The 12,352-nt window shown below is 48.1% G+C and overlaps 1 protein-coding gene across 3 annotated transcripts in view; it reads left to right on the forward strand.

Moving 5' to 3' along the window:
* The window catches only part of TMEM229B (transmembrane protein 229B), a 43,764-nt gene that overhangs the window by 12,546 nt on the left and 18,866 nt on the right, over positions 1 to 12,352 (forward strand). Inside the window, exons 2-3 of one of the 3 annotated variants that reach the window (XM_019733582.2) lie at positions 10,418 to 10,594; positions 12,041 to 12,225. The gene's annotated coding sequence lies outside the window, so the exon portion shown is untranslated. Of the gene's footprint in view, positions 1 to 10,417; positions 10,595 to 12,040; positions 12,226 to 12,352 lie in introns of those variants that run through there. The other 2 variants (XM_019733586.2, XM_019733585.2) reach the window with 2 other exon arrangements.

Consider the following 12,352-nt stretch of genomic DNA (forward strand, 5'->3'; position numbering starts at 1 on the left):
ACTTCGAACATCTAAAACGCAGCAGCTCACTGTGCTTACCTCCAACTCGAGCCTCGTCTGGTATCCTCTTCTCTCAGGGAATGACATCACCGTTGCCCATGTCAGAAGTCTGGTGTCACCCTCCGCTCCTTCCTCTCTCTCACCCCTGCCCAATAAATCCCTCCCCCAGTCCTGATTGTCCTGCTTTCTCAATAGTTCTCCCATCTTCACTAATTTGAGTTGCCTACCTGACCCTTGTTGGCATTTAAGATTGTAACCTGTACTTACTGTTTGTGCCAGATTAAAACCTTTAGAGGCCCTCAGCACTGACCAGTTTAGGGTCCTACAAGTAATGAAAAATAAATTCATGTAGTTCTCAGTGATAATATAAAACCATGATTTTAAAAACAACAACATTTACTTGTGCAATGAAGCCACAATAGCTTCTTTTTGCTTCCCTCTCATTATTTTCTCTGCTTTAAAATTATTTAAAATCATGGGCCGTACCCTAAGCATGTGTCCAGCAGGCGGGCCAGTGGGGCAATCCAGGACCACTTAGAATGTCAGCCTCCTGTGGCCAGGGCTTGGGTCTTTGCCTCTGTGGTCTTTGCATATACCTGGAGGCATGATGTAGACACTGAGTAGTTGTTTAATGAACATATTAATGAACGCATAAAAAATGAGATGAACTTGAAAGGGTTCACTTAAGTCAAAAGCACCATCAGAATATAAGTTATTATTATTAGTTTTCTGGTATTTGGTATTACAGTAGAATTTCCAAGATTTTTTTGTTCATTTGGTTTTAGTTTTTAATTTTATTGGGGAATATTGGAGAACAGCGTGCTTCTCCAGAGCCCATCAGCTCCAAGTCATTGTCCTTCAATCTAGTTGTGGAGGGCGCAGCTCAGCTCCAAGTCCAGTCGCCGTTTTCAATCTTAGATGCAGGGGGCACAGCCTGCTATCCCATGTGGGAATTGAACCTGCAACCTTGTTGGTGAGAGCTTGCACTCTCACCAACTGAGCCATCCGGCTGCCCCTCCGGTAGGTCAGTGGCAGATTGGTGTCTGCAATCTAGTTGTGGAGGACGCAGCTCACTGGCCCATGTAGGCATCGAACCCGCAACCCTGTTGTTCAGAGCTTGCGCTGTAACCAACTGAGCCATCCGGCCGCCCTGAATTTCCAAGATTTTATATTACTAGTGTTTTAAAAACAACCAGCCCCACTGTTATGCTTCAGCTTTCATACTCCAACATAGTTAGCATTGCGGAGTCTGCACATGAAAAATGCATGTAAGGATTTCTGAATTAATAAGTAAATGAATTTGTACAATATGATGGTTTGCTTGATTCCCTTTAGCCCGCAGTGAGGCTGCTTAAAGAGACTCTGTCTGGCTGTGAGTTATTGAAAGTGACTACACCCAGCTGTGACAGACAGTGAACCTGGGGAAGGAACTGTGCCTGTGTGTGGGGTGGGGAAGGGGGGTTCCTTTGGAGTAACACTGGTGATGGTGATAGTGGTGTGGGAAATGGGGCATCTACCCTAGAAGCCTGTGTGAGATCTCAGAAGGGAGGAATGTGGCCTAAAGCCTAAGTTAGGCAGTATGAATAGGACTACCCACAACATTTTGGGGGGAAATGAAATACTTTATAAAACCCCTAGGAGGCTTAACAAATATAACTTGCCTCATTATTATGGGCTCGTAAACAAAATAGATGTCAAAACATTTCCAGAAAATATTAACTACTTATAAGAATAGACCCCAAAGGTGAATCAATCCTGTCCTCTGGCATTAGTAGGGAGGCTTCCTAGAAGAGTGCTGAGCTTGTGAGAGGAAGATGTAAGTTCATGAAAAAGTTACTAAAAGGGAAGGGCCAAACTGGGAGAGGAAATGAGGGCTATTTGGGCAAAGCTGGAATTTCTGTGCCCGTTGCAGACGTGATGATCAATGCCCTCCCTGGATTCACCCTCGCTGTTTTCTCCGTCCACCCTCTCCCTAATGGAAGGGTACCCCTTGTTATTTTCTTCTCAAAACTTATTTGAAAAGTAATTTCAGACTTACAAAAAAGTTGCCAGAATAGTACAAAATACCCGTATACTCTTTATCCAGATTCACTGTTTTTAACATTTTATCTCATTTGCTTTATCATTATGTTCTCTCTCTCTCTCTCTCTCTCTCTCTCTCTCTCTCTCTCTCTCTCTCTCTCTCATTTTCTTAACTGTTTAAGAGTAAATTGCCTACAGCATGGCCCTTTAACGCTAAATGTTTCAGTGTGGATTTCCTAGGACTAAGGATGTTGTTTTATAATTATCTGCTGGTTGTATTCCAGTTTTGTCAATTGGCCCAATAATGTCCTTTATGGCATTTTTTCCTGTCCCGTACGGGATCCAGTCTAGGCTCCCATACTGCATTTTGTTGTCGTGTCTCCTTTAATCCAGTTCCTCAGTCTTTCTTTGCCTTTCATGACATTGGCATTTTTGAAGAATATAGCCTCCTCCTTCCCCTTTAAAAAGATTAAGAATGTTCTCCCTTTGGATTTGTCTGATGTTGCCTCATGTTTAGACTCTCGGTTATACATTCCCAGCTGAGATATACCACATCCTTTTTAGTATATTACATTCAGAGGCACTGGATGTCCATCTGCCCCTTATGTGTGAGCTGAAATTTGATCACACTCGGTCAAGATTTTGTCCAGTTTCCTCACTGTGCCTTTATTATTTTTCCTTTCTACTAATAAGTGATCTGTGGGGAGATACCTTAAGACCATATAAACGTCCTGCTCTTCATCAGCATTTCACCCTGGATTTGCCAACCATCCTCTATGGGTTTGCAGGTATTTCTGGATCCCACCATGGTGTGGGAGTTCAAAGCTGTCTGGGACCAGGTGGCCCATTTCTGAGGGCCTTGCCCATGTTCTGTGCGGGGCCCAGCCCTTCTGAATAACCACATCTTCACAATAGTTTTCCTCTTCTTACTCCCACCAGGAACAGAAGCTCATTTGTCATTCACTCAACTGACATATGAGAATGTTCTTGCGAAAGCCTCTGAGCTTTATAGGACACAGTGGGGTATGAAGAGAAGGCTGTGCCCTCTGGCTCTCTTTAATGAGCCTAGTATAGAGTTGGGGAGACAAGACTTGGACTTACTGAAATGTAAAGGGCATAAAAGTTGTCAGTACTGTGACCCCCACAGGACAACTCAACCAGAGCTGTCCTATGACCGGAAGAATTAGGTGCCCTTCAGAGTTTGGGGGAGGAGGGATGGGGTGGGTTAAACAGGATGCAGGGACATTTCCTTAATGAGGCTAATCTTTGAGTGCACACTGAAGAACAGGCAAATACGGATAAACAGAGAGGAGAGATAAAGGGCATTCTAGGAGGGGAGCTGTGTGTGCAGAGACTCAGAGGTGAGAGCATGGATGGTGCAATTGAGGGACAATGAGTTATGGACCAGCCTGGATAGGGCCAAGGTCTGTTGTGCGCACGCTTGTGTGTGTGTGTGTGTGTGTGTGTGTGTGTGAATCTACTTCCTTTTGTTTTGCAAAGTAACTGCTTTGCAACCAAATCTTATTGAGCACCTATCTCGGGCCAGGCATTTAAAAAAATAAATTTTCTGATTCTTAAAGTAATATATGTTCAGTATAGGAAGTTTAGAAACATAGAAATCTATAAAGAAAAATTTTAATGAAGTCACTCTATTCTTTGATTCAGAGATAACTAGCCATGGTGTGTTTCTATCATTTCTAAGACCTTTAATGTTTTCCTGCTAACAGCCTTATTTTGTTTCATGGATTCAGTAGCCCCTCGTTACCCCTCAGAGGATATTAATCACACTTTTAAAAACATTTCATTCTGTTGACTTCATTGATTTTGTTTTCTAGCTAGAACTTCAGTTCTTAAATTTGGTGCTTGTTTCACGGTTTGGTTTTTGTGAAATGTTTGGTGAGTCTTGGTTACATGCTCCTCTCACTGTATTTTGAGGTTGTTCAGTGACCTCCATGTGAATGCCGATTCTGTGCTCCAGAGCCAGGTGCCACTGCTTGTGGCCAGGAGGGGCTGGGGACTGACAGGAGCTGGTGCAAGTGTCCTTTTGCCTCCCTCCCGGTGTCCAGGGCACAAGCATGGATGGAGAGGTGGGAGGGGTCTACATGCCCGGCTGCTCCAAATCCAATCCCCAACCACTCAGGGCCTCTCCTTGGCCCCCAATCTGCTGGCTCCAAACTTAGAGCCTCCAGAGCTGCTCCTCGGAGCGTAGAGTCCTCAGCTGCACTGCTTGGGTTCAAATCCTAGTCCTGGCACTTACTAGCACTGTGACCTTGGGAAAGCTATGTAACTCAGTGTCTTATTTATAAAGTAGGAATAATAATAGTCTCTATCTCAAAGGATTTTCGTGAGGGTTAAATGAGATAATATAGGCCCAAATTCTTAGAACAATGTCTGGCATATAAATGTGCTCTATTAGTGTAAGTTATTATTATTATTATTATTATTATTATTATTAATGTCATGGTTTTATTTTTGGGGGTTTTAGTTTTTCCACATGTTGATTCCCGTCTGCCTTCCGTCTTTAGGGAACCCATATAATTCCTTCTTGTTTTCCAGCACTGTAAGAGATTTATTCTTTCTAGAAAATGCCTTTTCTGTCATTTTCTAGGGCCTTGAGGGAGATAGGCACATGCCCCTGGCCTGCTATCTTGATATAGTCATGCATTTACTTCAAGTTCTTTTCCTCTGAGTGTGTACACGTGTGTCATTGTGATCTGTAACATATACAGCAGGGCTCCACTGTCACGTGCATCAGCATGCCCCAGAGCCCGCCCAGGGCTGGTCTCGCCTTGGTTTGAGCTACCGGATGCTGACTCTGTCCTCCACAGGACGGGGAGGTGATGAGTTCTCTTGTTGGCCTTGCTCAGGCTGGTTTGAGGCTGTCCTAATGAATGTAATGGGTCCTCTGTTTCTTTTGTCAAAAGGAATGTTAATTATTTTCAGCAGTCTAATTACGAGGCTAATGAGAGACTGACTGAGATAACATTCCCTTTAATTACTCTTGCCCAAGTGCTGTTTGAAGCCATATTTTGAGCACGTTGCAATGCTCAGTACTTTCGAGGTAGATGGAGATGTCTAGTGAGAGACCGAGGAGCCAGGGTTTCTGAATTTAAGGCTCACAGTGGAAGGGCCTGGCTGCATTCAGTGCTCAGCCTGGTGTATGCTGACCTTTTCTCTGCAGGACAGATTGGGTCAGGTGGAGAGCCCACAGCGTCCGTCACAGCTCCTCCAGAGCAAATGTCCTTCCTCGGTCTTTCACCCAGTGCCCCTGCCTTCACACCTCTTGGCCAGGCCCCCTAACTCTTGGAGGACTTGCATTCTGCCTTTTCCCTGTTGGGTATTCAGTCCCTACTGTATATCGAGTTTTACCCAGGCCGTGGATCGACAGATAAGGAACTCACGGCCCAGATCTCTTTCTAAAACAAAATGTTGATCATGCCCCTCGCCTCTTTTCACAGAAGAAATGCCGTAGGTCTGTGTTCTGACCCCTACCACCTTCCCAGGTTGACCTGTGCTATGGTCTTCCGGTCTTCCTGATGTGATGTCTTTCAATACCTGGGCCTTCATGGGCAGACCCTTGGAAGGTGGTTCTCCCAAACCCTTGGGTGGACTCGAGTAGGCTGAAAAGGGCAGCTCACATGAGACTGTCTGCCATGACAACCTCTTGACAACTGTAAGTGGCTCATTGCCATAGGTAAATTAAGTCTCCTAGTTCCTGTCCACACGGCCCCATCTCTTATGTGTGGAATAGGGGGGGAAGTGCTTGCCTTCTCATTAACCTCTGAATTTCTCGTGCCGCCTGAGTAAATCAGAGTTAGTGCCCACCTCTTAGACTTGGGGAGAGGTTTTGAGATGTCCAGTGTGAAAACTGCCTGGCACGTAGAAGGTGCCCAATAAATGGTTAGGAGTTTTTAAACATTCCAGGCAGCACCCCTAGACTGAATTAAAGCCAGAGACCGAGGGGCTGGCTTCATCCGCCAATAGCCAGGGCCCTCTCCTGGCCTCTTGGATGTAAGTCACCCTTCAGACAGTGGACAGTAACTTTCATGGAACAGGGGTTAACCCTCCCTTCATCTCATAGTGGCAGACTTGGTTAACGTGGGCTGAGCCCGAGGAAGAGGCAGGGCAGGGGGTGTCTGTTCAGAAGGAAAGGATTTCCAAGAGCAAGGAAATGGAGCTCAGTTTTAGGTCTGTGTGTTTAGCAGCCTTCCAATCACCCTTGGTAAGTGCTGAAGCATATAGTCCAATAGAACTTTCTATGATGGACATGTGCTCTGTCTGCACTGTCCAAGTGGTAGACACCAGCCACATGCAGCTACTGAGCCCTTGAAGGCGGCCTGTGTAACTGAGGAACAGAATGTTTTATTTTATTCATTCATTGCCAATTAAAATTTAAATAGCCACATGTAGATAGTGGCTATCAAACTGCATAGTGTAATTCTGGAGTTTGTAGAAAAATAATCTATTCGTGCGCTACCTGGCCTTGGCATGTGCCTTGTCTCCAAGTTACCAGTTTTCACATGTCCTGTTTGCAGAAGACAGTCAAGGTATGCTAAGTTGATGGCAAGAATCAGGTGAGTCATCCCCTCTATCAGTCAAGGCAACAGGACAAAGTTGGGGCAGTGACCAGAAGGGAGATTGGGAGCCCCCAAAGCTAGAGCTGCCCTACCGTGACCCACCGTGTTAGGCCTCTGACCCATCTTATTCTCATTCTGCCCTCTCCTATGTGCCAGGGGCAGAGCCTCTGGTTTTGACAGCAGCAGAGGTGGGTAGGTGGAACTCAAATATGTGATCCTCGTGCCAACTAGGTGTGCTCCAGATGAGGGGAAATCACTAGTGTTTGTCAAGATTTTCTGGATTGCAAGTGACAGAAAACCCAACAAACTAGCTGGAATGAAAAGGCATATTTACTTTCCTGTTAAAGTGAAGCACCCAGGCTAGAGAGGGCCTGGTAAAGTTACTTAGATTCTTTTGATCAGAAGCCATCAGTCATAGGATTTCCCTTCCCTTTATTTGTTAATAAATATGGTGCCACACAATAGCTGACTAGGACCTACAGTTTCTAGCCCCTGCCTGCAGTGGGAATCTTCCTGGTCATGTTCACTTGGCAACTAGGAGCTTTGCCTTGGCTCAGCTGGCATTGTAGGGACAACCAGAAGACTTTTGCAATAAGGGGTAGGGAATTAATTATCCGACCCTTTAATTACACCAACTCTAGCTACTCGGGTCTTGCTATTTCTCTACTTTGTTTAGCTTGCTGCTACCTCAGGGTCTTTTCACAGACTGCCGTTCCCTGTGCCTGGAATGCCTTTTCCAAAACTCTTTGCATAGTCTCTTTACATCGTTCTGATCTGTGCCTAAATGCTACCTCTTTAGAGGAGTTTAAGAACTTCCCTCTGACATCCAGTTTCTTTCTGTCTCCTACCAGGCCTTTCCCCTTTTTCGTGGCCATACTGTAATCCGAAATTACAGTATGCATTGGCTGGTTTCCTCATTCTCTGTCTCCCCACCAGTCTGTGAGCTCCAAGGGGCAGGAGCACTGCCTTGTTCACACCGAGTACAGTGCTTGGCCTTCAGCGGGGACTCAATAAATATTTGTTGATTACTGGAATCTAATACCTTGAATAAACAAACCAGCCTCCATAGGACTTCTTGGACTAGGTCTCCTGGTTGTTTAGAAATCTCTGGGGTGACTTGGCTGTGAAAAGTAGGGTACTGGTGTCACACCATTGAGGCAGTCCTGGCTTGTCCTCTGAAAGACCCACTGGACTTCTTTCTGCCTCCACTGGCGAGGCAACAGAAGGGGAGGGTCCCCATTTCTCCAAAGGCATGGTGTGGTGCGGTAACCTGTGGGACACCCGAAGAGTGTGGCAGTAATAGGGAAAACCCCTATAAATAAATGCTTGGTGACTTTGTTGGTGAGGTTGTGAGACCACTCTATCCCTTCCCAGCTGACAGGAGGAGCTTTGCTGGTCTCATGTGACAAAGATTCTAGGGCCCCTCAGCTGCTGCTGATGGGATCTGCATAGGGGATTATTGACGAAGGGGAGGTGAGGCAGCTCTTTACAGTAACACATGCCTCGCTCTGGGATAGCAGCCAGGCAGCTAATTAGAGAGCCCAGCAGCTGTCCAGCCTTTCAGGCAGCAAGCAGTAGCTACCCAGTGCCAGGAGGTGGGATGGGAGCGAAAGGAGAGGGGCCTGGGGCCAGAGACCACCCTCCGAGGTATTGGGGATGGGCAGGCAGTGTTTGTGCAGAGGGGACATTGGGAGGGACATGTCAAGTAGAGTGGACTGGATGGAGAGGAGGAAGGGAGAAGAAGAGGGTGACAGGACAGGGTGGCCTCCAGGTGAGACAGAAGACAGGGTGGTGACATGTCTGGGGGGCAGGGAAACCCAGATTCCAAACCCTGAGCGAGGGGTCACAGAGTAAAGGACAAGGCCAAGTGGAGTGGGAGGGGGTGTCTGTGAGTTCATCCCCTGTCTCTACCCATCTGCCCCATGCCAGCCAGGTCCCCAAGGCCTGGTTTCCTTGCTCCCCAGGGGAAGCTGACCATACACAGCCTTTCTTCTAGGGGATTTGGAATTCCAAATGCATTTGTAGATGAGCATGGTCACTCCTTGGTTTGGAAAGTTGCCAAATCCACTTGTGTTCAGGGCTGGTCTTACTGCTGGACAAGTAAAAATATTTCTTCTGAGTCACATGGGAAGAACTGGGGGGCTTTGAGTAACCAGAGGGATCCCCAATACATATTTGGGACATCTCTTTACTTTGTGGGTAACTGGGGTGAGGGGGATTTAGGGAGAGTTAAGGAAGAGGAGAGTGGGAGAGAAAAAGGGACAGTGCTACGCCTGCTGCTTTCTGGCTCCTGTCTTAGGTTCCGGGCCACAGAAATGAGGGTGGGAGCTGGGGGTTGATTTGGTTTTTAGGTTCTGGTCAGAGAAGCAGAGATTCAAACCTGCAAGCCCAGCTTACCCTAAGTAGTTATAAGTGAGGAGAGAATGATGCAGAGGGAATTTCCTGCCAGCAGCTGCTGGTTAAACCTCTTTGGGAAATGAATCCTACTTGCATGAAAACTGGATGTGCCTTTTGAGAGTGCCAGCACATTGTAGAAATAACAGAATGGGCATTGTATTCTCTGGCCTGAGCCCGAGGTTGGCTCTTTGCTCACATAGGAGCCTGCTGTGTCTCCCGGGATGGCTGGGATCCTCTGTTCCTGCCCCACACCTCTGCATGTGACATGTCTTCTGTCTTGTCCAGACCCAAGGCACCTACCCCATCTCTCAACCCAGGTGATGGCTCTTAGAGGTGGGAGAAAGGAGAGAGAGCAGCCTCCTTTCTTCCCTTGTCTGCAGAGATAGCCCTGACCATTGTAAACCAACGTTTACGGTGCTTTATGGGAGCGAGCCCCTCCAAGATGGGCATGAAAATTAGAGAAGATCCCCCATCATTGTTGGGTTAATAACACTGGATGGTGCAGTCACCTAAGAATTTAGCTGGATCCTTCTCTGCCTTGCTTGTCCATCCATCCAACAGAAATTCTATGGTCTCAAGGAATTCATAATGGGGAGGGGGAAACACACATAATAATTTTAAGATAGGACAAAATATTTCATTAGAAGGATGTTCAAAGTCCTGTGGGAACATCCATGACAGAATAACGGGGGAGGCGGTACTGTGGAGGATGGCTCCATCATCAAAGGAATGAGAACGAAGCAGGGTCTTGAAGGAAGAGTAGGTGTGATGGGCTGCAGAGGACGACAGGTAGAGAGGGCTTGAAACCGTGTGGTGGTCTCCCTACTCCGTCAAGCTTCCAGCAGCACTTGGCATGTTGATGGAGAAGTTGGTGGAGAGACTTGCCTGTATATTTATAAATAAGCAGCTCACAGAATGGACTAAATAGATTACACTTAATGAAGCGTGAGTGTGCAGACATGTGCCTTAAGAATGAGATTAGGATGGGAAGCAGTTTGAAGGCGTGCTGTATAAGGAGAGGGGTGACTCTGGAGCCCGAGGTCCAGGGTTTGCATCAATGTGTAGATTTGGCCTAATCTCTTAATGCCTTGAGACTCAGTGTTTGTCATCTCTAAAATGGGGGTAGTGGTGGTGATAATTCCAGCCCTCCCTGCAGGAGTCTTGGAAGAATCATAAGAGATGATAGAAAAAGTATAAGTTTTACCCACATGTTAGTTGCTATAAGGGCTTGTCACACATTCATATGCTCTAAAAACTTCTGGTTCAGGCCATGCGGTCCACAGAGGAGCCTCTTGCCCTCTGTAGCCTGGAACCTTCTCTAAGGGGGCAGGGAGTATCGGAGGGGGCTGGGGACAGCTTGTTGCTTGGAGGCAGAGGTAGGACCCCTGCAGTACCATCGTCTTCTCCTCTGCCCCCACCAGCTTCCAGGGGGAAGAGCCTGCAGACCAGGAAGCAGGATGTGTCCACTGAGAGGCTGGCCCTGGAGGAGGCTGTTCTGACTATTGCGGCTTCATCTGCCAGGGAGGCACCTCCGCCAGCCACGGGCTCCCGGGGCTGACTGCAGTGAGCCACCGACCGGCAGGCTGTGCTGCCAGGATGTGGGTTTTGGTTTCTGTTCCTGTTTTGGTTTTGATTTGTGCTATTGATATGGCCTGCTTAGGGCCCATGGGTGGGATTAAACTGCCCAGGCATAGGTGGTGCTGGGGTGGCGGGGGTGGCAGATATGCCCCATTAAAGCCCTTTTCTCAAGGTGACAGGTACGTGCCAGGGTGACCATCAGGCAGGCTGGGGGAAGGCAAGAGGATGGAGGATGGACGGGTGGGGCAGGGTTGGAGGCCCCTTGTAGCGGAGCGGGGGAAGGACAGAGGCAAGGCAGAGCACAGCCGCCCCACTGCCCGTCATACTCTGTGCCCTTTACTTCTGTCAGAGCAGAGGTCCCAGGGAGAGACCCAGGCATGCTCACACTCCTTCCCCACAAGCACATGTGCACACAGCGAATTTCAGCTTTCCAACCCCTGACCTTTTACTCCTCCTTGGCTCCCCTGCTGCCTTGCAAATTGTCAGTTTAGGGAACAAAGGTCCGAGTCGCCCCTGCTTAGAGAGCCTGGGGTGGGTGAGGGAGGAAGGTGGCCATGTCAGCACAGGGTGTCCCTTCTGTGGTCCACCCTGCTTGCCCATCCATGGGGGACTGGTGCCAACTCCCACCCCCAGTCACATACGACTTCCAGGTGGCTGGTGCATCTTTCCACAGGGTCGAGCTAGACCTGACCTCTGTCCCAGGCTTGTGTACATGGTGCTGTATCCAAGGGGATTTGGGGAAGCGTCAGCACCTTCATATTAAGACAAAAAATGTCAGAATCTCTATCAAATGGTCAAGTCTTCGGGATATGTTAAAAGTATGTATGTGGCAAGGGGCGTTATGAAGTCAGATTTCTATCAGCGTGCAGCCAGTTGTGATGTTAACAGGAAGGGCCTCAACAACAATACTGATAAAATAATAGCATGAAGTAAACATGAGTGTGGTGGGATTGCAGGGAGGGGGATTGAGCACATTGTTCTTATTGGCGGTGGTGGGCTGGTTTTTCTGTGTCGCTGTGCTTGACTCCCCAAATTCTCAAACAACTGTCCGACATTGCCTGCCTTCCGCCCTTGAGAACAGATGCACCGACTACAGGTGAAGGTGAGAGTGTAATTTGAAGCTAGATGAGAATGGAGCTGGGTTCTAAAATTATATCCCCTCTCAGGTTTACGTGTGCACACATTCATTCGTGGTGTGAGGAGACTTAAGTCCTAGCCCCACGTGTGAATTAGGGTGGGTCCTAGGCTCTCACTCTGGATTAACCAGACCTAAGCACACAGGATGGCTAAGAGGAGGTGGCAAGTTCCAGCAGAGGGGCCTGGGTGGCCTGGGCAGGATGTGTCTGGTGCTGAGTCCGGAGCCGGGGCCCTTGTGATGTTTGCCTTGAGGCTTCCTCTCCAGCTGGCCTAGTAGCTTGAAGCTGGGGACAGTTTAAACCGATGAACATTTCCTCTTTTATTCTCAGGGACACAGGGAAGCCCTTGCCTGCCCACTAACTGAGGACCAGCTGGGGCCTGGGACTGATGCTGGCCCACACTGCTGAGAATGACACTGAGGCCCAGCCAGGCACCAGGACAAAGGGTAACTCGGAACATGCCTGGACAGTGACCCTGATGTCTGTTCTGAGCCGCGCACTCAAGGGTGAGATAAGTGAGTATGCTTCCGGCTCACTGGGCATCACCAGTCCTCCCTGACTCAGCAGCATGGGCCCACGTCTGGAAGTCCCTGTTCCGAGCATGTTTTCTGTCTGAGGGCCTGCCAGAGGGCAGCAATGGGA

The sequence above is a fragment of the Rhinolophus sinicus genome, linkage group LG03 (assembly GCF_036562045.2).
Source record: "Rhinolophus sinicus isolate RSC01 linkage group LG03, ASM3656204v1, whole genome shotgun sequence".
In the NCBI taxonomy this organism is placed as follows: domain Eukaryota; kingdom Metazoa; phylum Chordata; class Mammalia; order Chiroptera; family Rhinolophidae; genus Rhinolophus; species Rhinolophus sinicus.